This window comes from Pleurodeles waltl, chromosome 5 (assembly GCF_031143425.1).
Source record: "Pleurodeles waltl isolate 20211129_DDA chromosome 5, aPleWal1.hap1.20221129, whole genome shotgun sequence".
In the NCBI taxonomy this organism is placed as follows: Eukaryota; Metazoa; Chordata; class Amphibia; order Caudata; family Salamandridae; genus Pleurodeles; species Pleurodeles waltl.
In genome coordinates this window covers 1,486,720,842-1,486,747,163 of record NC_090444.1, presented here as the reverse complement: position 1 = coordinate 1,486,747,163, position 26,322 = coordinate 1,486,720,842, and the positions used below count along the sequence as shown (strand labels likewise).

The 26,322-nt window shown below is 47.5% G+C and overlaps 1 protein-coding gene across 4 annotated transcripts in view; it reads left to right on the top strand.

The window, feature by feature from the left end:
- The first annotated feature begins 4,856 nt into the window (after nucleotides 1–4,856).
- The window catches only part of BEND6 (BEN domain containing 6), a 310,591-nt gene continuing 289,125 nt past the window's right edge, over nucleotides 4,857–26,322 (top strand). For all 4 annotated transcript variants that reach the window (XM_069235770.1, XM_069235768.1, XM_069235769.1 and 1 more), the window contains exon 1: nucleotides 4,857–4,953. The gene's annotated coding sequence lies outside the window, so the exon portion shown is untranslated. The remainder of the gene's footprint in view (nucleotides 4,954–26,322) is intronic.

Here is a 26,322-nt window from a genome sequence, read left to right as displayed (position 1 = left end):
GCCTGCCACTTCCAGACGAGTTTCTGACCACATGGGGTGAGTGCCTATTTGCACTCTGTGGTCAGAAACAAAGCCTGTCCTGGTTGGAGATGCTTCACACCTCCCCCTGCAGGAACTGTAACACCTGACAGTGAGCCTCAAAGGCTCAGGCCTGGTGTTACAGTGCCCCAAGGCACTCTAGCCAGTGGAGATGCTCACCCCCCCGGACAAGCCTCCACTTTTGGCGGCAAGTCCAGCGGGATAATGAGAAAAACAAGGAGTCACCCCCTCAGCCAGGACCACCCCTAAGATGTCCAGAGCTGGAGTGACCCCCTCCTTGAGAAATCCTCTATCTTGTTTTGGAGGATTAGGACCAACAGGGATAGGGATGTGATTCCCTCCCCAGAGGGAGTGGGCACAAGGAGGGTGTCGCCACCCTCATGGACAGTAGCCCCCTGGCCCTAACACACCCCTAAATTTAGTATTTAGAGGCAACCCTGAACCCAGCTCTTCTGATTCCTGATTACCTCAAGAAAGAAGAAGGACTGCTTAGCTGAAAACCCCGCAGAGAAGAGGAGACAACAACAGACTCAGCCCCAGCCCTACCGGCCCGTCTCCTGCTTCAAAAAGCTGCAAAAGAAGAAGAATGCATTCTGCAAGACCAGCGACCCCTGAGAATTCTCCAGGGGACTGCCTGCATCACCAAGGACCAAGAAACTCCTGTGGACACCAGACCTATCCAACAAGAAGACAAAGAAACCATCTTTAAAGTGACTCTCAACTTACTCCAGAAGCGTGAATCAAAACTACTCTGCACCCGACGCCCCTGGCCCGTGTCCAGAGAAACCAACTAGCCAGAAAGGATCCCCAGGCGATTCCGACTATGTGTCCACCCTGGGCTGACCTCCGCAGACCCCCACGACGACACCTGCAGAGGGAATCCTGAGGACCCCGTGACCGTGACTGCCCAGGACAAAGATATGCGTCGCCTGCAGAAACACTGCACCCGCAGCCCCCAGGCCCGAGAGAAACCAACCACCGGTGTAGCAACGACCAGCAGGCAGCCCTCACCCTTGCCCAGTCAGTGGCTTACCCGAGAAGCCCCCCTGTGCCCTGCCTGCAGCGCCTAAGTGACCCCCAGGACCCTCCCTAGAGTTCTATTGAAAACCCAACGCCCTGTATGCACACTGCACCCGGCCGCCCCTGTGCCATTGAAGGTGTGTTTTTTGTGGCTACTTGGGGCCCCTCCAGTGTTTCTTCAAACCCCCCTGGTCTGCCCTCCGAAGATGCGGGTACTTACCTGCAAGCAGACCGGAACCAGAGTAACCCCTGTCTCCATAGGGGCCCACGTTATTTTGGCTCCTGTTTGACCTCTGCACCTTACAGGCACTGTGTTGCTGGTGCTGAGTGTTTGGGGTTTTCTTGAACCCCCAACAGTGGGCTACCTATGCCCCAGAGATTGTACCTGTGTTACTTACCCCAAAAACTGTACTTTACTTACCTCCCCCAGGAACTGTTGAAAACTGCACTGTCCACTTTCAAAATAGCTTTTTGCCATTTTAAAGAAAAACGTGTACATTATTGATTCCATTCAAAGTTCTAAATATTACTATGCAAAGTACATTTCATTTAATGTACTTACCTGCTGAACAAATCTTGTGGTTCTAGAAACAAATTACCAAAAGAATATTTTTCTATATAAAAACCTATTGGTCTGGAGTTAAGTCATTGAGTGTGTGTTTTCACTTATTGCTTGTGTGTGTACAACAAATGCTTAACACTACCGTCTGAAAATCCTAACTGCTTGACCACACTACCACAAATAGAGCATTAGTATTATCTATTATTGCCTCTGTCAAACCTCCTGGGGAACCCCTGGACTCTGTGCACACTATATCTCATTTTGATATAGTATATAGAGAGCTAGCTTCCTACACCCTGTCATGGCACTGATCAAGATTCAATTCAATAAAAAACTACCATGAGTTATGCAATATGGCATGATAAACACATGGTGGCATTAAGGCTAATTATCCAAAAATACGAATGAACTAAATAATTAATTCCACAGAAACATCTTAAAACTGATATAGCTAAACTTGTGCCACAAACTAAAATTTTCAGATAAATGGATAGTCTCTACACAGCTATATTGAAACGAAATATGTACAAGTTTTAAGATAAGATTTCATCTATTCTATTTGGGCACATTTCCTAAATAGTGCTTGTTTATTTTTAATCAATCAATTAATTAGGATTTATAGAGTGTGGCTGATCACCTGTGAGGGTATCCAAGCGCTGGGGACATTGCTGCTTTGGGGGCTTAGTTGAACAGCCAAATCTTGAGTCCTTTCCTGAATTCCAGAAGAGAGGATGAGGGCCGTAGGTGAAGGGGGAGGTTGTTCCAGGATTGCAACGTGATGTAGGAGAAGGCGTGTCCTCCTTTGATGCTTCGGCAGATGGGAGAGGTGTGTGCGAGGGAGAGGGGAGTGGAGCGCAGGTGTCAGGAGGACTAGTGGAAGTTTAGGCTGAGGTTGATGTATGCTGTTCCTTGAATGTGAAGGGCTTTATAGGTGTGAATCAGCATCCTAATTTGACATCTCTTCTGAATGGGGAAGCAGTAGAGGGCCTTGAGGTGGTGGCGTGGCGTGGGTCTATGTGAGGATGATGAGGATGAGCTTGGCCTCTGAATTCTCTATGGTCTGTAGTCTCCTCAGGAGGTGCGTGGAGATTCCCACATAGAGTGCATTGCCAAAGTCCAGCAGGCTGCTGACAAGGGCTTCAGTGACGGTTGTCTGGTGTTCAGGGGGAGCCATTTGAAGATCTTACAGAGCATGCGAAGGGTGAGGAAGCAGGCCGAACAGACTGTGTTGATCTGTTTTTTTATGGTGCGCTTACTGTCCAGGATGATGCCAAGGTTGCAAGCATGGTCTATCTGAGAGGGTGCAGGCCCTATTTCGGAAGGCCACCAGGAGTCATTCCACAGTGCGGTGTTACCAAAGATCAGCACTTCGTTTTTTTCTATGTTGAGTTTCAGGCTGGTGTTATTCATATAGTCAGCAGTCCGTCATGCACCTGCGGTAGTTGGCCTTTGTGGTGGAGGGGTCTTCTGATAGCGAGAGGATCAGCTGGGTGTCATCTGCGTAGGATATGCTGTTTTACATTTCACTGCATAGCACTAGGTTTGATAAGGTTTGCTGTTTTAGTGAGAGGTCACACAGCTGATGATTGATACACAGACGCTGCTGAGCACGTGGTCCTTTGGCCTTTAGGATTCAAAGCTGCTTCACATACACATTCAGAAAATACATGCTGTCTGCTTGCCTCAAATAAATTATCGTGTCATTTTATTATTATCATTGTGCACACCCACCCCTTGTTAAATAAACGCACAACACAGCACACACAAACAATCACAACATACATAAACGCCCACATATAAACACATAAGCACACTAATACCAGGCAGAAATGAACGCTACACACAGAAACACCTACACCAGAATGGCCATGCCACACACATGCGCCAAAACAACAGCCATGCACACACATACAATACTCACGCAAACTGCACATGTACTTGTATAGATCCCATATACTAGAGATACACAAGCACAAACTTCAACTATTCATAAACAGGTCATCAAAAACTGCAAGCCCCACAAACTCACAGTGCTTCTCTCCCCTTTCCTGACTCTGCCTAGAATATCTAGATCACAATGATCAATGAATGATGGATGAAGTCCAACTGCCCGAAATTTAACTCTACTAAGACTGAAGTTGTGATCTTTGGGGAGAGGTCTTCTTCGTGCAAAAAGCACTGATGCCCTACAGAGCTAGGACTTACTCCCATCACCCATGCCAGAAACCTCATTTATGAAATGGTGCACCCTTCAGAGGGCTGGCTTAAGAAGGCACACAGACTGCACTGCCTTTTTGTAGCATATTGTCAGTGCATATCGAGAGGGTCTATTTGTTCCTGTGAGCGCATACATGATATGGGGCGGGCACAGAGAAAAATCATTCCCTCATTTGCATGTTGTCAGGCTCCCATGAAAATGAGGGGATGCCCTCTGAAGATAGCGCTGACTCTAAAGCCCCGCCCCTCTGTAATACCATAGTGCCCCCATGGCTCACAAAGCAGGCCAATGAGTATTATGCCCAGAAGGTTACCTCTTTTACTAATTACCAGTTATGAAAACTGTCAGATATCAGGAATACTGCTTTCTTTTGTTGCTGTTTTTTTAACTTTTTTAATCAATGAAAACAAAAGAACTACGTGAAAATAAACTGTTACAAAGATCACAGTGTGCAAAGGAGTAAGTGTTGGGCAAATCGCAGGGAGTAAATAGCCAGTCTTCCTAGTGCAAAGATGCAAAGGGTGGGGTGTGCTTACAGGGACTCCATAACCTTGAACTACTATTCCAATCTTCTTTGTATCCAGGCGCTTTTATTGAAGCCTGACTGCTGGAAACTAAGAGGGCTGAGCTTGTCAAGTGTAGACATCAGCTTTTACTCTCAAATAACTCTCCACATGCTCTGTATGACCGCTTGGAAGAAAATATAATGTAAATCTAGCGATTGTAGACTACTTCCATAATTGACATTGCACTCTTGGCCCATCCAGATAAAAATTCTGCAAACCAGGCCTGTTTAACTCCTGCTCCTCTGTCACAGGTTCGCCCTGTACCTATCACTCTTAAGCGCTCTGTTCACATCCTGTATTTTAAATGGGTACTGGCGCTAAATGAGTGTGAGTACTGGGATTTCTGAACAGCCTCCTTCCCTTTCGAGGAGTGTGAACGCCATGTTCAGGACAATGTTTACGGGACTCAGAGCGCCCCCTGCTGATACCACTGCAGATTTATGTGCTTTCCTGTAGGATTCTGCAGCTTTCCCCGGACCTCGCCATTGCAGAAGACAGCAGCATCCAATCTAGCCCCGTACAAGGCTCTACTCCAGCATAGCGAACCTGTAAGTACTTGCATTTTCATCCACACACTCATCCGCTCCGCAGGGCAGTTTATATGCCCCTTTTGCGCTTAACAGTTCTAAGTACAATGGTCATTATTTTCCCCACGCACGTGTATTTACTGTGCATTTTATTGGCAGCTCGATTTTGCACCCGGTACCAGCCTTCTACGGCAGTTGGTTTTGAGAGCGCGGCGGGTTCGTAGTTCGGCACTGTAAAATGGATGCAGTATTCTGCAGTGTTCATATTGCGATGATAGCAAAAATGGCACCCAAACACGATCAGCCGGCCGTGGAGTGAAAGGCTGTGCCCGCTTCTGGTCTGAACTGCATACACCACTCCCCTCTGCATCAGGAGGGAGTTGCTTTAGCTGCAGAATACTACAGCCCTGCAATGAAACCGGAATGCGCTCTTAATGTGCTGAGTAAGCGTGGACATCAATTAATAAATACAATAAGAAGTAATTTATATCAGTACTGCTGTCACTTTTGTAATATACCACACACGACCATGATTAAACATGGAGTGTTAATATATTAGAATAGACACCTCGTATTTATGTCTTCACAGTTTGATGTGATGGACTTTAACACGTTTTACTTTAAAAAAAAATCCTATCCTTATGGACAGTTCCGGTTTCTCTTGTGTGTATGATCCCCTGTAATACTTGTATAAAACGTGATAAGCCCTCTAGCTTAGATTAGTTATATACCAGACACAGAGTACCATCACCACACATACGGTAGCCCTAGTTCAGAACAGTTCTGTTTCTATTTAACTTACACACAGTTAAAAACAAAAACAAACAACCCTTTTCTCCAACGATATCCCACCTCTGAATCACCTTAACTGTAACCTCCCTGCCCAGTCAGATTCTTCAATCTTACCATCCACATTAAGAGCAAAAGGTCCAGTGTGTGACTTGCAGAGAGCAAGTCTCAGAGAGTCACACTATCATGTACCAGGCCTCCATCTCCAACAGACACTAATGTACAGCATACCCCTGTGAATATAAACATTTACATTTGTGTTTGATGTACGTACCTAGATATGTGTATTTCTTTATACAAATATGTATAACAATTATTGTTTTAAAATATATAAATACTCTTTAGGACAAATGGATACATTATTTATGATTAAATATATATATAAATTACTTATAAAAATTCATAAATAAATTAGCTTAAAGTACAGCAACACGTGAAAGCCTCAGTTTATAGAATACTACTTTAAATCTTGATATATTCTCTTCCTTATACATGTATACTCTTACTATGTACTTATGAGGCTATATATTTATGACTGTACTCCTACTGTAGCAGAAAAAAAAACTTTTGACTCTATCAAAGGCACTGCTCTATGTCTCACCCTATACCTCTCTCAATATATTCTCTGCCTCCAATCTCTGCCTCATCCCAAACCTCAGTCTACTACTATGATCTCCAAAATAACCCTTTCTAGAGTCTTCACTCCTCTATCCCTCATTGGATCACTCCAAACCTCATTTTATTTCTATGATCTCCCAAATAACACTTTCTAGACACTTTCCTCCTCTATCTCTACATTATCCTTTTCAATCCAGCTAACAGACACCGTTCAAATTAGCTCATATTTCCAAATACTAACCCACCACTAATCCTTTTGAGGTTCCAGAGTAGCCTGCCCATCACCAAAAAGCGCTTTGATGCCTCGTCAGGGGTAGTAAGCGCTATATAAATACACTTGCATTTACAATTACATGAAAAGTGCATTTCTTCCTGAAAACTATTTTATAATATTTATTTTCTGGGCATTTGCTTTTTAAAATACTTGTGCCCTGATTTACTAAGAGGTTATGTCACAAGGCGTCATGCAAGGTGACGCAAGGCAACGCAAGCCCTTAAGACAGATTTACTAAACCACTTTGTGTGGTTCTGTCTGACTTAGTAAATCTAGAGTAATGCAAGGCAAGGCTAGTGACTGGCCTGCGGTACTCTGCATTGAGAAAGCTTCCATGGGTAGAGTGTGGGCGTTTCCACACATCCACCCATGGATTTTGGCACATTCCCAGGCTTATTAAAAATAGTGAACCTGGGAATGGGTCAAAAGATACAACATACCAACAGAGGCATAACAAGGGGAAATATGTTTATTTCTCCTTGTTATTTTCTCTTTCTACATGTGCCGCATTTTGAAGCACATATAGAAAAAGGAAAATGCCTCTGAGGATTAATTTTGTACAGGAAGATGTCCCTTCCTGCACAAAAAAACATCCTGCCTGTAACACAGTCACCCTTGCACTATGGGTAGGGTGAATGGGTGAACAGTTGAAGACGCAACAGCATCAATAGCTGGATGGATTAGTAGGTGCATGGATTGATAAATGAGTAACTGACAGAGTGAATGAGTAATACATGCTTGGGTGAGTTAATAGGTGTATGCATTAATGGGAGAGTGTATCGCTGAATAAGTGAATGCATAAATGGATGCAGACATGTTATAGTAATCTTACAGTCTGACTGAGACCTCAGGAGGCAGTATTTAAAATTTCAAAAATGCCCAAAATTAGCAATGATATGCCAGTGTAAGCATTACACAGGAGTGTGCATCTTCATGTTAAAATGCATACAATGTCTTAAGAATTATTACTATTAAGTATGCCCAGGTCTGCACTACTCAGTAAATCTTATTGACTGTCATATTTGTCCTTTTGTTGAGATGGGAATGTCTCTTTAATGGTGTACAGTCGAGTTTTCCTGCTTGAGTGCCCAATTGTGTGTATCTGTTATCTTAGTTTTAGATTTTTGGCCTGGTGTCATGCTGTTCTAGTTTGTGTTAAAATACCTGGGCCTATCTCTTGACATTTGTAAGGTCCCAGACTTGTCCTGTGACCTGAGGGTTGTGCCCAGCACACACTTATCAACAGACTGGACTATAGTCTCTGTGATGGGCTTATCTTATGGAATGGTGGTGACAGTGTCACATGTTTTGTAAATCCACTTGTGGAAAGTTTTGCTTCTATTTGCTTACCCAACTTGTGCTAACATCCTAATTGTATGTTGTATGTCTTATGTGTATAGAAAGTGTGGTACATTGATGGATGTGTGTGAGTGAACCAGAGGAAAAGAAGGCTCTGGATACCCCTGACCTGGCTATTTGCGCAAGATGGAGTTGAGGCTGTTTTCCCAGATAGTAGAAGTGTATTGATCGACATTCCTGAAGCTGGAGACAGGACACCTAGATACTGAAGTGAAGGAAGAGGAGACAAGGCTCCTTTAAAAATAAATTTAGGTATTTTGCTGAGCCAGCTGCTGCTGGTTAGTCTTTTTCAGTACAACCATTTGGTGGATGGAAGTGGTGGAGGGTGGGACTGTAGACCTGGTTGATCCACAGACCTTTATCTTTCCTTCACACTTTTCAGTTGGTAGCTGGCAGTCAGGTGCAGAAAGCTCGCACCTCTTTGTCTCTGTTGTGGGTGCTTCAGACGGGGTCAACCCTGCTGTGAGAAGCATCACTCTACACAAAGGCTGGGTCTGGAGAAAAGCCCAGAAAGGCACTTGAAAGGAGAACTGCCCCAAACCAGTTGTGGAAATACAGATAATGGATACACATCACCTGTCTGCTTTGACTTTATAAAAGTAGGATCCACTGCCCAACTTGTTGTCTCAGTTACATGTTCTCAATGACCAATGAAGAAAGTGCTCTGTCGAGTACTGCTGTGTAACCAGAGCTGCTGACTGCCTGACAAGCAGCTTCCTAGAGGTCAGGGGGAATCAACTGAAAATACATATTTCTGGGAGAGCTGTTTATCTCACCTGATTCAGCTAGAAGCCAGTTTACCTGCTGAGAGAGGGAAGGAGCCTGCAAAGCCTGCAGGAGGAGTGACTGGCCAGAAAGAGGAAGATGCAGCGTGAACCCCCAGTGCTGGTGGTAGCTGTCAGAAGAGGGGGACTGCAGAGCGCAATCTGTGTACTAGAGTGCTGGCAAGTAACATACTCTCCATTTGTGGTTCATGACCATAAGATCATTGAAGCTCAGTTGGGACCTGTAATCCGAACTTAGATGCTGTGCCAGAAGGAAGAGCAGCTTGACCTTTGCCACCATGCCAAAAGAAATTGTGGCCTGAACTGCACTGCCTTGCCTATGAGAAGTGAGTCTGGTGAGTGGCCCTTTTGCCCATCTGACATTGGCCTGGCTGGGCATGGCCACATTGCTGTCGAAGATTGGCCTGTACATGTCCAGGATGAGATCAACCCAATCATCTGCCCACCTCTTCTGTGTGTGATCCAGATTTGTGCAGAGACTGCTGGGCTTGTTCACAAGACTGCTGCTTACAGTCAGTGCTTAATTTGACAAAGAAAAAGTGCTAGTGTCTGTAGTTCTACTTAGAACCAGTGGACAACGCAATTAAACATTGGCAAGCCGCATACCAAGGCTGGTAGTCTTAAATGCACCTCATGCCTCTCTAATCCACTATCAGACACACCCTGCCACTTTATCTCACTCTTGTAGGTTCCTCTTTTCCCTTTTGTGACAGCTTTAATGTCTTTCTCTTTGGATTTGTGTGTTTTTCCCTTTCTTGTTCTTGGCAAATATCTGGTGTGGAAAAATAACTGCCAGTCTGGAAAAATAAGTGCTGGTGGCCCCACTGGCAACAACCAGCTCAAATTATGCACTGCCTACAGTTATCAGAGACATGAAGCAACAACCATGCTTCAAAGACAAGTCAATCAATCAATCAATCAGTTATTTGTAAAGCACAGCACTGTCATCCCTAGGGGTATCCGGGCCATGGGATGCTGTATCTATGTCGAACAGCCAGGTTTTGAGTCTCTTTCTAAAGTCTGCCAGGGAAGGCGCAGTTCAGAGGTGGATGGGCAGTTCAATCCAAGCCTTGGCGGTGATGTAGGAGAAGGCTTGCCCCCGTGGCTGCAATGGATGCAGGGGGTGTAAGCAAGGGCCAAAGAGGAGGAGCGAAGTGTTTTTGTGGGTAGATGGAAGTACTGTCACTTGTTGATGTAGGACAGCCCTTAATTGTGTAGGACACTTGGCATGCATGAGGAACTTGAACTGGCATCTCTTCCAGATGGGGAGCCAGTGGAGGTTTCTGAGGTGGGGTGGTGATGTGGACCTTCTTGGGGAGGTCACGGATGAGACTAGCTGCAGCATTCTGTATGATCTGGGGTCTTCTAAGAAGCTGGGTGGAGATTCTGGCATAGAGGGTGTTGCTGTGACTGGTGACAAGGGCCTGGGTGATGATCTTTCTGGGGTTGACAGGGAGCCATCTGTAGATTCTGTGGAGTGTACGAAGGATGTGGAAGCAGGAGGTGGCAACTGCGTTGATTTGTCATTTCATGGTCAGTTCAGCTGACACCAGCTGTGGTTCCAGTCAGAGGTGTTCTTCCCAAAGATCAGTACTTCTGGCTTGTTGGAGTTGAGTTTAAGGCAGTTGCTTCTCATCCAGTTTGCTACGTTGATCATGGCGTTGTGGAAGCTGGTTTTGGCGTTGGAGGGATCTCCGGTGAGTGAGAGGATTAGTTGAGTATCATCTGCATAGGAGATTATGTTGAGTTTGTGGGGTCTGACAACATCTGCGAGGGAGGGCATGTGGACGAACACGGTGGGGCTGATCCTTGGGGTATGCCGCATATGCTGCTCTTCGGTTCAGAGGTGAAGGGAGGCAGCCAGATGCTCCGTGTAGAAGGAGGCAAGCTATTTACGGGCATTTTGCTGTATGCCGATGTTGTGGAGTCGGTTGATGAGGGTGTGGTGGGAGATGATGGTGAATGCAGCAGAGAGGTTGAGGAGGATCAGGGCCACAGTTTCTCTGTAGTCGTGTAGAGATCTGATGTCATCTGTGTTTGCGATCACAGTGGTCTTGGTGTTGTGGTTGCACAGATTCCAGATTGTGAGGTGTCAAGTAGGTGGTTGTGTTCAAGGTATTCAGTGAGCTTTTGGTTGATGGCTTTCTCGAGTACTTTGGATGGGTATGGGAGCAGGGAGATCGGATGATAGTTTTTGGGATCGCTGGGGTCGGCAGAGGGTTTCTTTAGTAGTGATCTGACCGCCGCGTGTTTCCATCCATTTGGGAAGAATACTGTAGAGATAGAGGTGTTGATGATGCTGGTGAGTTTTGTGCTGATGGGGTTGGATCTGAGGTTGAAGAGGTGGTACGGGCAGGGATCGGTGGGTGCCCCGGACTGGATGGAGGACACGATGGCTGTGGTGGTCTGAGTAGTGAGCGGAGACCAGGTGGTAATTATTATGCTGGTGTGTGCGGGTTGGTTGAGGTTGTTGAGGCTGAAAGTGGTGGGCTGGAGGTAGAAATTGTTAGACTGTTGGGCTGGATGGTAGCAATCTTGTTGTGGACGTATGCTGAGAGGGAGTTACAGAGCTATTCATAAGCCTCAGATACTATCCTCATCCCCAAGAGTTGGGTGCCGCTGTCGCCCCCAGTCATTTGGCCTCTTCCTGACCCTTCACTATCCTGGGGTGCTTATGCTGTGGTGCCCTGGTGACGGACGGACACTGACAAGCGGGCCCTGACTTGTATTATACACAACTGTTGCTCCTGAAGATTGCTACCCTAGAGGTATTGTAATGGGACACCTACGCTCTGCCACCCAGGGCATGTCTTCACACCCACCGTCGGCACCTGCCATGGCAACTGCGGCTGCAGGTCCCCAGGGCCCCTCTGACTGCTCCTTATCACTCAAAGGGAACCTGGATGCTGTACTCAAGCAATTGAACATTTCAGAACCTTCATGAAAGCAAAAAATGATACAGTGGCAACAGGCCTTACCTTGCTACATGCTGGCCATCGTAAGCTGGCTAACAAGAGGGGAGTGACAAAAAAGGACCTCGCAGACTTACAACCAAAGACTGAGTGCATGGAATCATCAATCCAAACCTTGCTGGAACGTGTTCAGATGCCGGAGAGGAGGTCAGAGGATGTAGAGGGGAGATCCAGGAGAAGCAATATGTGGGTGCTGGGCCTCCCAGAGGGCGTGGAGGACCACAACATGGTTGCTTATGTCAAGACCTGGCTGCCTCACCTGGCTCAAGCCCTCGACTACTGGTAATCCGCTTCCTACACTATTGTGACATGGGCTGCGAAACCCGACAACTCATTATGTCAATGTGGACAGCGCTTGTATTATGTTTTCCTGAACTACTCCATTGCAGAATAGCATCAACAGAACTCCTTCCTTGCTGTAAAGTGCTGCTTGCTCACCCTGAGCATACACTACTCGCTCCTCTTTCTTGCTCGGTTATGAGTGGTTGTAGATGGCACTACACACTTCTTTGACTACGCGGAGGATAAATTGACCTGGCTGGAGACATCTGCTGCCCTAACAACTAGTTCAACGCAACCGGATGCTGGGGTGGGCCACGCCTCTGCTGGAGGTCAACGTCAGAAGTGAAGGGCCTGACCACAGATTCCGAGAGCCCCCAAGGCTGCCCCTGATCTCGGGCAAATGGTTGTGGAGCGCCGACGAGCAACGGTGCAAGTCCCAGCCATCACAGAGATTATTCAGCACTCCAGTTCTGAAGAAGACGACCCTCGCTCCTCCAGTGACAAAAGCTCCACGGCCACCTGGCCATCTCGGCCAGACTCAGTGCCCCAGCCAGAAATGACTCCGTAAACAAGAGACACCATTATTTAACTCATGCCGTATAAATCTTTTACCAGTTTTATCCTTTCTCTTTTATTGCTGGAGTGTGTCAGATTGCCATGCTTTGCCTACTAACTGTGTAATCATGCCCATTTGCTTCCCAGATATTTCTTCTGTGCCCACACTCTTAAGGGGCTGTTGAAGTCATATACATTAACCAGCCTAATGATTCACATATTTTTTCCGGGTCTGTGAGCGCCACATACATAAAGGGTACTGAGTGGGTATCCCAAATGATCTGCCATATGGGGTGGTTTACGTTTGGAGAGTTACATAGTCCTCCCCACCACACAGAAAATCCTGCTGTTCCCTTGATACACATTATTGCACGGTTTGGGCGTAAACTCATTCTGTGCACTGCTGTAATGGAATTCATTATGTTTTTTGTTACTTCTGCTATTGCTATGTTTCCTTTTTTAATAATATTCTTACACAGGCAACCTGAATGCACACGACTCTATCTAATCACTGCCCTGCCTCATTGATGCACTACTCATGCAGCAAGTAGGTGGCTACCATCACACCAATAACAAACCACATGACCCACACTAAAGTGATAACCTGGAATGTGCATACACACCTCTGCACGACAGTATGCTATCTACTCTTACCTCCAGCGCCAATCCATGCATATCGCCCTAATACAAGAATCCCACTTAAAGCTCCTTGAAGCGGTCAGGCTGCACAGGCAATGGCAATGACTGGTCTATATCACTGAATTCTCCACCTATGCCCAAGGGGTATTATTCTGGATACATCCTGGGGTCCTCTTCATAGCAGAGAATGAGGTAATAGATCCAGAGGGACGATATGATTTTGTTAAGGGCCGATTAGACAGTCGACGTATGCTCATGTGCAACATATATGCCCCCAATACTGATCAAGCAACATTCTTGCACATACTATCGGGGGTCTTATCCCACTGTAGTGCACTCCAATGGTTATTGGGGGGAGGGTATTTTAATAATAATGTGTTAAACACTGATATGGATCACTCGTTCCCCCCGCTGCCTAGCACTGCCGCATCCTCTAGCGCTCAGTCATTTAGGATATATGGTGTCTCCACAACACTTCCTCCATGGTATACTAATTTTACTCAGCCCCAAACTGACTGCATGTCAGGATAGACAGACTGGTCTGCATGTTAGATCTTACCCTATCCATCCGTTTCGGACCATAATCCCTAATAGCTGCAGCTCACATGGGACACTGATCCTCCTCCCATCCCTACCTGCTGCTTACATCGTGCAGTTTGCGCCAGCAATTAGACAATGAGGTAACACATGTTAAAAGTCAGCAAGTAGTAATTCTAGCACAGTGAATCTGTGGATCCGCTTTGGGATGTCTAACAAGGTGAGGAGGGGTTAGGTGTGAGAGTAATACCTACCATTAAGAAGAGCTGGGAGAAAACAGCCAAAACAGACAAAAGTCCCCAGTGTGGGGGTACGTCCATGTAAGATGTGCAAAATCATCATCACTGGCACGACATTGAGGGAGGGCCTTATGGGGTCAATTTGGCTAGCATACTGAGAGTGGTGTATGTTCACCTAAGGAATTTAAAGTGTATCAGTTTAAGATGAGTTTGGTTTGTTGGCAGCAATAATACCAAATTTGGTCTGGCAAAGGATGTTGCAGCTCCTTCTCCCATAAGTCTGGGACGGAACCATCCCTGGCCAGCAGCAGAGCTAGGCAAGCATGATAGAGTTTAGAAACAAGATGTCCACTATCCGCATCCTTAACCAGTATGGTCAGTGGGGTGAACTCTGCAGGGGTGAGTGAACAGGAAGGGACCTGAGCTCGTAGCGCACTGTGGACGCGTCACATTATAAAATTGTCCCAGCGGTCGCTGCTGCAAAGCACGAATCTTCAGAATGACCATCTGTGAAAAGATCCCCGAACGTATGAAAGGCATATCTCCCCAGCATTGTTTTAACAAGTGTTTCTAGTGCAGGGGTAGCCATTGGTTATCTGCAAGAGGTAATGATGGAGAATATAAAATGTCCCCGCCCAGTAATTGAAGGAGTTTCCACCAAGTCCAGCAGGTGGTAGATAGAGTTTGAATGTCTGTGGGGTCCAAGGGAATCCCTCAGGGGGAGAAGAGAATGCAGGGGGACACCAACTGCCTGGTCACACTCAGATTTGTCATATGGAAGGCATGTGTCCTTGGATGCCAATGTTGTGTGCACTGATATTTTGCAACAAAATAATAAAGTCGGTGTGCACCTCAAACCCCACCTGGCTCAAAGGAGAGTACTAAATTGTCCCACTTGTGGTCTACAGCTGGCCCAAATGAACTGCAGGAGTAAATTCCGAAGTGTAGTGAAAAAAGCATTGGCGAGGGATGTTAGAAATGGCATCTATAGTTGGCAGAGGTGTACACCCTTGTCCAAATAGGGACCACAATCCTAGTCAGGGTAAGTCACACACAATCCAAATTATCAAGTGCCCACCCTCTGGTAGCATGGCACTGAGCAGTCCGGCTTAACTTAGAAGGCAGTGTGTAAAGTGTTTCTGCAATACATCATAGAGTAACACAGTGAAAACATCACAAAAATACACCACAAAGGTTTAGAAAAATAGATAATATTTATCTGAATAAAATAAGGTCAAAACGACAAAGATCCAATAGGCACAAGTTGAAATAGCACTTTTAAAAGATTTAAAAGAGTCTTAATCCTTTGAAATAAACAGTTGCTTCTTTGTTACACACAGTACCTGGTATGCATCAATAGTAACGGTGCACGGAGACCACAGAGGAGGAAATGCGTGGGAAAATAGGGTGGTGCGTTGAACTTTTTGATGCGGCACAGACGATGCATCTTTTCTTTCCATGCTGCAAGGCTTTGCATCATTTTTCTGCGCACAGTCTTGGTTTCTTACTGCGATGGGGGGATATTTTGACTCCCATGGATGATGCATTGAAAATCCTTGACGCGCTGGAAGAAGGCACAGGCAATGCATCGATCCGGTAGGCTATGCGTCAAATTTTTCATCACAAGGCAGGTGCTGTGTCGAATTTCCAGTCGGAAAATCTGGCTGCCGAGTTCTGGTCAGCTGTGCGGTGATTCTTGACACACAAGGAGTTTCTTGAAGGGATGAAGTCTTTGTTGGCCCTTATACTTCAGAAAACATGAGGCAAGCTCAAGCCCAAGCCCTTGGAGAGCAACTTTTGGGGAAGGCAGAGTCCTTCTCAGCAAAGTCAGAGGCCAGCAGGGCAGCAGGGCAGCAGGGCAACAGCAGGGCAGCAGTCCTCCTCAGCAAAACAGTCTAGATGAGTCCTTTGGGCAGCCAGGCAGCTCATCTGACAGGATGTAGGTGTAGGTCCAGAGGTGTCTGAGTTGGTGGGGTCAGAGACCCAGTTTATATACCCAAAAATGCCTTTGAGGTGGGGGAAACTTCAAAGAATGGTTTTGAAGTGTACAAGTTCCCTGTTCCCCTTTCAGCCCAGTCTTTTCTGCCAGGGTCCCAGTGGAGGGTTTATCATCCATTGTGTGAGGGCAGCCCACTGGCCTTTGAAATGTAAGTGTGAGGCCCTCCACCCTTCCATCCCAGGAAGACCCATTCAATATGCAGATGAATACAGATGTGACTCACTGTCCTCTGTTTGTGGTTGTCTGGGTGAAATGCACAAGGGAGCTGTCAACCAGCACAGACCAGATGTTGACTGGAGACAGGCTGTAAGGCACAGATGATTTTAAGTGCAGAGAAATGCTCACTTTCTAAAAGTGTAATTTCTAAAATAGTAATGTAAAATCCAACCTTCCAATAAGCAGGATTTCCTATTACCATTCTCTCCATACTAAATATGACCTGGTTACCCCTTTCAGATCAGAATCTATCACTCAAAAAGTATATGAGGGTAGTCCTCTTCCTAGTCTATGAAAGGAGCAGGCCTCACATTTAGGAGTTTTTCACTACCAGAACATATAAAACACACATGTTCATGTCCTGCCTTTTACCTACATAGCACACAGCCCTATGGGCTACCTAGGGCCTACTTTAGGGGTGAATTATCTGTAGCAAATGGGGAGTTTTAGGCTTGGCAAGTACTTTTAAATGCCAAGTTGAAGTGGCAGTGAAACTGCACATACAGGCCTTGCAATGGCAGGCCTGAGACATGGTTAAGGGGCTACTTGTGTGGGTGGCACAATCAGTGCTGCAGGCCCACATTTAATGTACAGGCCCTGGGCACATGTAGTGCACTTTATTGGGACTTATAAGTAAATCAATTATGCCAATTGGGGATTAACCAATGTTACCATGTTTAAGAGAGAGAGCTTGTGCACTTTAGCACTGGTTAACAGTGGTAAAGTGCACAGAGTCCTAAAACCAGCAAAAACAGTGTCAGAAAATTGTAAGGAGGCAGGAAAAAGGTTGAGGGATGCCCACTGTAAGCCTGTCAGGTCTAACAAGGGGGATAGGGATATTTAAGAAGAGGTATAGAAAACGAGATAGGACAACCATTCTAATATTGGTTATGCGGCCAGCCATGAACAGCAGGAGGCAGATTCATCCTTCAGTGTGTGTCATTTAGCGGTTGATTGCAGGGCCATAGTTCAGCCGAAGGACCTGCTCTTTGTCGCAGTGTATGTGCATGCCCAAATATTTGACCATGTTCTTGCACCATTGGAAGGAGTAGTCACACACTACTGGCGTTGTAGCGTTGGTAAGCGGGAACAATTCAGATTTTAAATAATTTATTTGTAGACTGGAAAATCTACAGAATTGTAAAACCTCACAAAGTATGGGGTCTTGGTTAACCGCAGGTTGATGTACAAACAACTAAATGTCGTCTATAGAGAGCGAAGCTGGGGGCCAGTTGTGAGCTGCAAGCCTCAATGAAGGTACTTTTCTTGTAAGTGCCGAACCACTGGATCCATGGCCATAAGAAACAAAATTGGGGACAGTGGATTTCCCCTTTTCATCCCTCTGACTATGGCGAATGAGAAAATGAGTGAACGATAGGCTCAAATCCGAGTATAACTAACAAAAAAGACCACTCCAGGGAATCAAAGACCGTGTCTGAGTTGATAAGTGCTACTGCCACAGGAGTTTCTGGAGAGATCCTATTAAGGACCAAAAATAAAGTATGCAGATTGCGAGAAGTAGATTGGTGAGGTGAATGAGCCCCATCTCTCTGGCCTAACACAAGCTGCCCAGTTTTAGACTTGGAAAAAGCGTTTGATTCACTTGAGTGGCTCTTCTTATTTGTGATGCTCCACAGTTTGGTTTTGGAGCCCGCTTCCTCAGGTTAATGAGACTATTGTAGACTCTACCATCGACCACCAGTCAAGCTCCCTCATATCTGACCCAAATTGCAATAGGTAGAGGCAGTCGGCAGGCCTGCACATTACCCGCCTCCTTTTCTATTTGGCCATGGAGCCACTGGTGACTGCCCTAGGTGTACAAGGGCATGATTGGAGTATAACCTGGGAGATGGTACCGACTCTGTGTCCCTTTATGCAGGTGACCTGCTCATCTACCTCAGTGATATTTCCTCGATCACTGACGGTATTTGGTGCACCCTTGATGACTACAGAGCCCTCTCTGGCTTGCAGGTTAACTGGGTCAAGTGATATCTCTTTCCATTGACCCCTACTACACCACACTCCGGCGTGGTCCTTGTTCACGTCTCTCTTACCTGGTAGCCAAATACATTTATATATCTGGGCGTCTGAGTCTATCATTCACCCTCATATTTGTTCGATGGTACTCTGACGCAGGCTGTCACATCACTAAGAACCCAGATGACATTCTGGAAGACACTACTCTCTTGGTGGCGGAGCAAGTCGTGCTACTTAAGATGGTCGCACTTCTGCGCCTCTTGTATCACTTTACCAACCTTCCATTATATAATCCTCTCTCCTTCGTCCGATCATTTGAGCAAGTAGTGAGGGACTTCATCTTGAATGCCTCCTGTTTTCGATTACTGGCTGACTGACCAGAAAAGGCTTGCGGTACCCAATTTTGAACCTTATTACTTGGTGTCCCAGCTGCAATGGGTGTTGCAATGGCTTGCCACCCGTCAGCTGAACAACATTGCTACAATGTCACCAATCTGGAACCCTCCACGTATCCTAAAACTGTTCCACCCCATGCGAGGCCACTACCACCACCTCAGCCCTTGCTTCAGTGTGTAGCACACCACTGCTTTCATTGCTACCTATAGCTTCCGAGAGTGATAACTCTTTACGCCTGAGCAATGGCACTGTTGGGGACACCATGGGGTCAGCAGACCACCTCTGTGGCAGAGTTGGCGTTCTGGCTCGCCGCAGGGATGTACACTATAGGAGACCTTTATAAAGATGGTGTACTTCTTCAACACCAAATTGTGATGGAGGAAACTGGGCTGCCTCCTGGTAACTTTTTCCTATATAGTTAGATGAGTGCTAGGACAGGTGTGGGTGGATCTTGCTCTGGAACCACCCATACACCTAACTCTGCAGTACCTTCATGTGTTTGGAAGGGGTAGGCATTTGTTGCTCTGGTTAGCTGATTTACTAGGCACACATGCCTCACAATTGCTCAAACACCTTCCATACCACTGGGATGCTGACCAGGGGCACCCTTACACAGACAGAGAATGGTCCTCTCTGCTGGAAAGTCCCGTTCACATTCTGCATAATGCCTAGTTCTGATTGATCCAACTCTATATAGTCCATAGAGCATACCTTACACCTGCCAAAACTAACCACTTATTTTACCGCAGAGATGCAGATTGCTGCCGCTGTTAACTGGTGCAAGGCCACAGTCTCTCAAGTGGATGACTTGCCTACTGGTTCTGGAGGGGGTAACATGCCTATTGCTTTGTCCTGGGGAGTGCAAGGCCACAGTCTCTCAAGTGGGTGACTTCCCCACTGGTTCTGGAGGGGGCAGGCCGCACAGGAGTCCCTGGAGTGTGAACTACATGGCGTCCGCCGGTGGTGATGGCTGCACTGTGGTGGTGGTTGGCGGAGGCTCCTGGGCAGCCCCTGCACTCACTGATGGCTGCATTGTGGTGGTGGCTGAAGGAGGCACCTGGGCAGCCCCTGCACTCACTGATGACTGCATTGTGGTGGTGGTTGGAGGAGGCTCCTGGGCAGCCCCTGCACTCACTGATGGCTGCATTGTGGTGGTTGTTGGAGGAGGCTCCTCGGCAGCCCCTGCACTCACTGATGGCTGCACATCCACAGCTGGTGGTGGGGGCCCCGTGAAAGCTGGTGGTGGTAGCAGTCTTAGTCTGACAGCTTCTGCTGGTTTAGAGTGCCTCGTCTCCTCCTGTTCATGGATCAGGATCCCTTACCCTCCTGGCAGGGATGGATGGGCTCCTCCCCTCTCTGCCTGGTGGTGCAGGCTCCTTCCCCTTCTTCACAGCTGGTGCAGGCTCCTTCCCCTTCCTTCCAGCTGTTGCGGTCCCCTTTCCCTTTTCCCCAGCTGGTGCAGAACTCTTCCCTTTCATCCCTGGTGGTGCTGGCTCCTTCCCCTTCTGTGTCATAGGTCTGGTGTCCTTACCACCACAAGTAGGTGGTGCTACCACTGTCCCCGTGGACTGTTTGGCTGAGGTGCTGGGCTGTGGCCTTGGTACCCTGCCATACGTGCAGGATAGGGGGTAGGGAAGAGGTCAATTTGGGAAAGGAAAAGCTTTTTGGGGACATGCGGGAGGAGGGAGGAGTAATGGGAGTGGAGGATGAGGGAGTGGTTGTTGGAGGTGTATGTCTGCTGGATTTGGGTGCATGGGCTGTGTGCTGATGTGAGGTGGATGACTGTTGGGTGTCTGAGTCCTTGCGTTTGTGTCCTTTAGGAGGAGGGACATACACGGTTGGAGAGGACACAGGGGACTCGTGCATGGAGGTTTCTGCCAGTGAGGTGTGTTCTGCTTGGTGTGGTGATGCTGATAGTGGATGTAGATGTAGTGCATGCAGGTATGAGTGTGGACGTGACTGGGAGGAAGGTGGAGGAGGAGGAGGAGAGGGAGTCAGTGGAGACTGTGGATGTTGTCGTGTCTGCAACGGTACGGTGTTTGTGTGAGTGCCTGTGGGATGAAGTGTGGTGCTTGTGTTTGCCTGTGCCACTCTTGTGTGTTGCCTTGTGTGTATACTCATCTGTCTGAGTGCTTGGGATGGGATGGGGTTTAGGAGATTGGGACTGGGAAGTTGAAATTGGAGGAGGGACGGTAGAAACAGGGACGATGGCTGCCATCAGAGGGGAGGCCAGAGCCTGAATCGATCTCTGTTGGGCCGCCAAACCACCATGAATGCCCTCCAGGAATGCATTGCATTGCTGCATCTGGGATGCCAGCCCCTGGATGGTATTCACAAAGGTTGACTGCCATACAGAGATGGCTCTCAGGAGGTCAATAGCCTCCTCACTCAGGGCAGCATGGCTCACTGGGGCAGGGCCTGAGGTGCCTGGGGCGAAGAAGATGCCCACCCTCCTGGGTGAGCGGGCACAGGTAGCTCGCTGAGGGGCTGCCTGGAGGGCGGTGCTGGTACGGGGGTGGTGGCTGTACCTGCAGCTGGGGTGGTCACAAAGGTGTCCGCCACCACCAGGGAGCTCCCATCGGAGGAGGTATCTGAGTCTGTGTTGTCTCCTCCAGTCTCTGCCGTGGTGCTCCCCTCGCCCTCCGTTCCACTGGTTCCCTCGGTGTTGGTGGACTCTGCCTCGAGGGTCCTGTGGGATGCAGCTCCCTCTGTCGCCATGCCCCTGCTCCTCCGCCAGCTGATGCCAATGCACACAAGGACAGGATGACAAAACAAGAAAGGGGGAGAGAGAGATAAAGGATACACTGGGTCAATGACTGCACCAACACCACAGTTGGCGTACACAGCACCCTCACACACAGGGAACAGGCCTACGCACTATGCATTGCACTACCAGTGAAATGGCTAGTCACCAATGCATGAGGAGGAGCACACTCCGCCAACTGCATCACACCTGGGACCCAGGTAGCCCTGCCTAGAAGTGAATACTTACAAGCTAGGTTACCTGTATTTGCCATGCAACCATTACCCTTGAGAGGACCCACACTGCAATGTCTGGCCTGGCCTTAGGGGCACCCACTAGCACACAACCACCACTCAGATACCACCCCACCAGCCATAAGTTGTAATGATACCCACTGTACCCACCCCCATGTGGCTGCTGTGATTCCCTCAAGTGCCCATCCAGCTCAGGGTACGCCACTGCCAGTATGCGGGCCATCAGTGGGGTCAGGGTCCGACGGGCACCCCGCTGACCTGCAGAGGTAATACATACAGGAGAATTCCATCAAACAGTCCAGCCTGTCACACACATGGCCCACCATCCCCGATCCCATCACCATTGGCACACACATAGGCCAGCTCACAACATGTACACCGCCAACAGACAATCCCGCGCCCCCCACCCACCCTTACACTATGCCTTCACACACATGTCCATGCATCCATACCACATGCATCCTGCCCACAGTGTACTCACCTGTTGGTCTGGAGGCCTATACAGCAGTCTGTACTGGGGTAGGACCCCATCCACCAGTCGCTCCAGATCCTCTGAAGTGAAGGCTGGGGCCCTTTCCCCGGTCACACAGGCCATGGTAGGTTCCAGACACAGGTCACAGCAGCACATGCAGTGTAGGTCTTCTCCTGTTGAAGGTCAGGAAACAAGTGAGGAATGATTTAGAAAATGGCAGTCACATCCGCAGCGGTGTACACTGTCACCGCCGGCGTAGATCCCTATTGGGCACTGTACCCCATAGGGCCCAATATTATCCAATGAGGAATTGCACAGCTGTTCACGACCGCCTACCACCACGGCGCACAATGTCGGCGGAATTACCTCACTTCCACCTGTCCCTTCACACAGGACAGGTGGTCGCCATTTCAAGGGGGTGAACAGGCCTATTGATAATTGCTGCGTCATAGAATAAATAGACACATACTTTTAAATTACACTGTTCCAAAACATGATTGCACGATGTGGGCTGCTGTTGTGGTATAGTTCAAATTGTGACAGCTTACTCACCCTTGTGTCCCTTAGATACCTACCACTGCGGATGAATAGGAGATGGAGACATACCCCCGTGGACAGACCCCTGGTGGACTTAGCTACACTGGAGGACAGGCAAATAATACTCACCTCTAGACTGGACAGGGCCACAATCACAGAGCTTGTGTGCCCAGTTGGAGCCTGACCCGATCTCAACTATCCATCATCTGACTGGGATCCCCCCTCTTGTGCAGGTTCTATCAGTGCTCCATTTCCTGGCAACAGGTTCTTTCCAAGGGACAGTGGGCTTGGCAGCAGGAATGTCACAGCCAGTGTTCTCAATCGTGCTGGCAAGAGTCTTGTCTGCCCTGGTAAAACACATGTGCAGCTACATTGCTTTCCCCCAAGTTGAAGATTTGGCCACTGTGAAGGCCGGATTCTATGAAATGGGACATATCCCCAATATTATTGGGGGGACTGACATATTGCATTCGTCCCCCCGGCAGAATGACCAGGTGTACAGGAATCGTACGATTTTCCACTCCATGAATGTGCAGATGGTGTGCCTGGCGGACCAGTACATCTTCAGCGTCAATGCTAATTATCCTGGGTCGGTGCATGAGGTGTATTGTGGGATTGTTAGTTTCCCTATGCTGTGCATGCTTTGGTGATGGGTGTCCATGCAGGGCTGGGAGGGGTGTCCATGCATTGGTATGGAATTCAGGGCTTGACATTGGGATTAGTGAGATGTGTAGGTGCAGTGTGTGGGATGTAGTGGAGTGATGGGAGTGAGGGTGGAGGTGTGAGATGGCATGCAGGTATGGGGGTGATAAATGGTAAATGTTGACTTACCAGTGTCCAATACTCTGGCAACTCCAGCGAGTCCCTCAGGATGCAGTATTGCCAGTACTTGCTCCTCCCATGCTTCGAGCTGTGGGGGAGGAGGTGGGGGTCCACCGCCAGTCCTCTGTATGACGAGCTGGTGTCTTGCTGCTATGGAACGTACCTTCCCCGGTAGGTCGTTCCACCTCTTCCTGATGTCGTCCCTCGGGTGCCGTCCCACGGCGTTGACCTTGTTCACGATTCTCCGCCGTAGATCCATCTTCCTTGCTATAGATATCCACTGTATCTGTGCTCCAAAGAGCTGTGGCTCTACCCTGACAATTTCCTCCATCATGACCCTTAACTCCTTCTCAGTGAAACGGGGTTGCCTTTGTGGTGCCATGGGAGTCGTGTGATGTGTGTTGGTGAGGGCGTGTTGGGTGATGTGGTGGGGTGTGTGATGTGGAGTGTGTGTGGGGTGTATGGGTGTAAGTGGTGTGTGTGTCTAATTGTCTCTGTGCTCTTCTTCTCAGTCTCCTGGTAGCAATTGTTTTTTGTAAAGGGTTGTGGATGATGTAGGTGTGTGTTTTATAGTGGTGTGGGTGTGGTGTGTGTATGTGTGTCAAGTGTATGTGTTTGGTATTGGCCAATGTGGTGTTGTTTTGTATGTGGGTGACCATTCTGAGCAAGGCGTTATGTAGTGCCAATGGTTTGTCGCCGTTGAATGCCTGCCGTGGTGAACCGTGGGTCATAATGTGCTGGGTATTGCTTTGTTGGTGTAACGGGTTTGGGTTTTGGGACCACCAGTTTATCACTGACCTTTGGTCTGATGGATTTGTGTATGTGGCTGTATTCTGTCGGATTGGTGTGTGTGTGTCATAATAGATTGAATGGATATCTGCCACTGCGGCGATAAGTTTGCGGGCGTCAGCGTGGCGGTAAGCGGGATTTACCGCCAATGTCATAATGAGAGTCATCTAAGTCCTGTAGGGCCTCAGGAAGAGGGCTCACTAACACCAATTAAGCTGAAATGGTTCCAGTCTGTGCCAGGCCCTGGTTTTTTGTGTAACCATTGTATTTTGTTTAGGCAGAAAGTATTGGTAGATGAAAGGTTAAACGTGACGGGCTTGTGGTCCGACTATGCTAAAAGGAGGGTGGTTACTACAGAGAGGGCTGGGTATATGACATCTTGATCCTTGTATAACCAAGTTAATGAGTACTAATTCAGGATCTGCCCAGAATGCACAGTGGTTATGAATATTGTGTGGTTTATGTTAACTGCACAATATATACCACGTATCTTTATATAACCCGGTGTGGAGTCTCTTTTGTGGTGTACTTATTGTGTAAATTGTGTGAGTTTGTTGCGCAAACTCTTTACACATGACTTCTGGGGATAAGCCTGACTGCTCTGTGCCAACCTACCGGGGGGGTGAGCATAAGTTATCTTTGGTCTGTAACTTACTCGCCCTTACAAGAGTGGTAGGTTCTGCCTGGCTGAGTTATATACCCCAGCCAACCAGAAACCCCATTTCTAACAGCATATAATGACCAAGCTCGATGTATCTCAGTCCATTGCATACAGGTAGTGTGATAAAGTCCAACTGTATTCTATTGAAAGGACCTCCTGATCTTACTGTGTGACTCAGTGTTAATGGAGTTTGTTTGCCCACATTCATCGACTGACAGGTAACACTTCTGTGACACAAAGCTTCTGCCATCAACCAAAATCTGGGCCTAAATCAAGTCTGTTAAAACAATCTCACCATTGCAACAAGTCCTACATGAGTTGGACTGTGGTAATGCCTTGTCATGGGTGACAACAAACTATCTGGTAACACAGCTCTTCTATCATTTGAAACCCGCATATCACCCTCATCACTTTTGACACATCCTGCTCTAATCCAACCTTGCTGTTCTGTTTCTGACACTTCTTCCTGCAACCTCCGACCTCTTCCCATGTATCTGGTGCAGTTAAAAAGATATTGTAATTTGTCTCATCTGGTTTCTCGTTCTGATAATCACCATTGAATGCATACAAATTCAAAGCACAGTATTTAGCCACTTCATCTGTGTAATTATTGCCCATAGTTATGTAATCATCTCCTTTGCAGTGTGCGGGACACTTCACAGCCGCAATCTGGGAACGCAGCTGTAGTGTTTTCAACTAATAATGAACTCTCTCTCCATTATGAATGGAAGAGCAAGAGGAGGTCATGAACCCCCTTTGGACCATAACTGTCCAAAGTCTTGGACGAGACCAAAGCCATGCTAATGGTGAAAATGGTCACGATCAGCTAGTCTGAAACAAAGCATGCTCTTGTAAGGACAATCAACTCAGCCACTTGTGTGGAAAAGACTCCTTGAAGCCAGGAAGCTTTGACCCCGTCTGAGTCTGTACAGATTGTGTAGGCAACTCTAAAATTTCCTGCATGGTTTCTCAAGCATGAGCCATCAACAAACATTACATGATCTAGTTTAGAAATTACGTATTTTGACTTGGTGCACAGTCCAGTGACATCTAGACAGTCATGCTCGACTTTATCACCAACATTTGCACCACTTATAGGCAACGGCAGTAAATTGGCTTGGTTTAAAATAGTACATTGTTTCAGTGAGACATTTGGAGCAGTCAGGATAGTATGCTCATTTCTAATAAGTCTGCTATTTGTAAGGTATTGTGTCTTTGTGCGTGTTAACATAACCTCCGAAGAATGGGGAACAAAAACATTCAGTGGACCCATAACAATGCTTTTGCACTGTTCTGTGCTGACACCTGTTGCAGCAACAACTTTTATAAAGACGGGCAATGCTGAAGCTACTGGATCAACAGGTCTCTGTTTCCGTGTTACTGAGTTAGCACTAAGAGAGTGCATCCTTCCCTCTCACTGCAACACAAAGTAAAACATTTGTTGTAATCAGGTATTCCCAGATAAGTGGTACAAC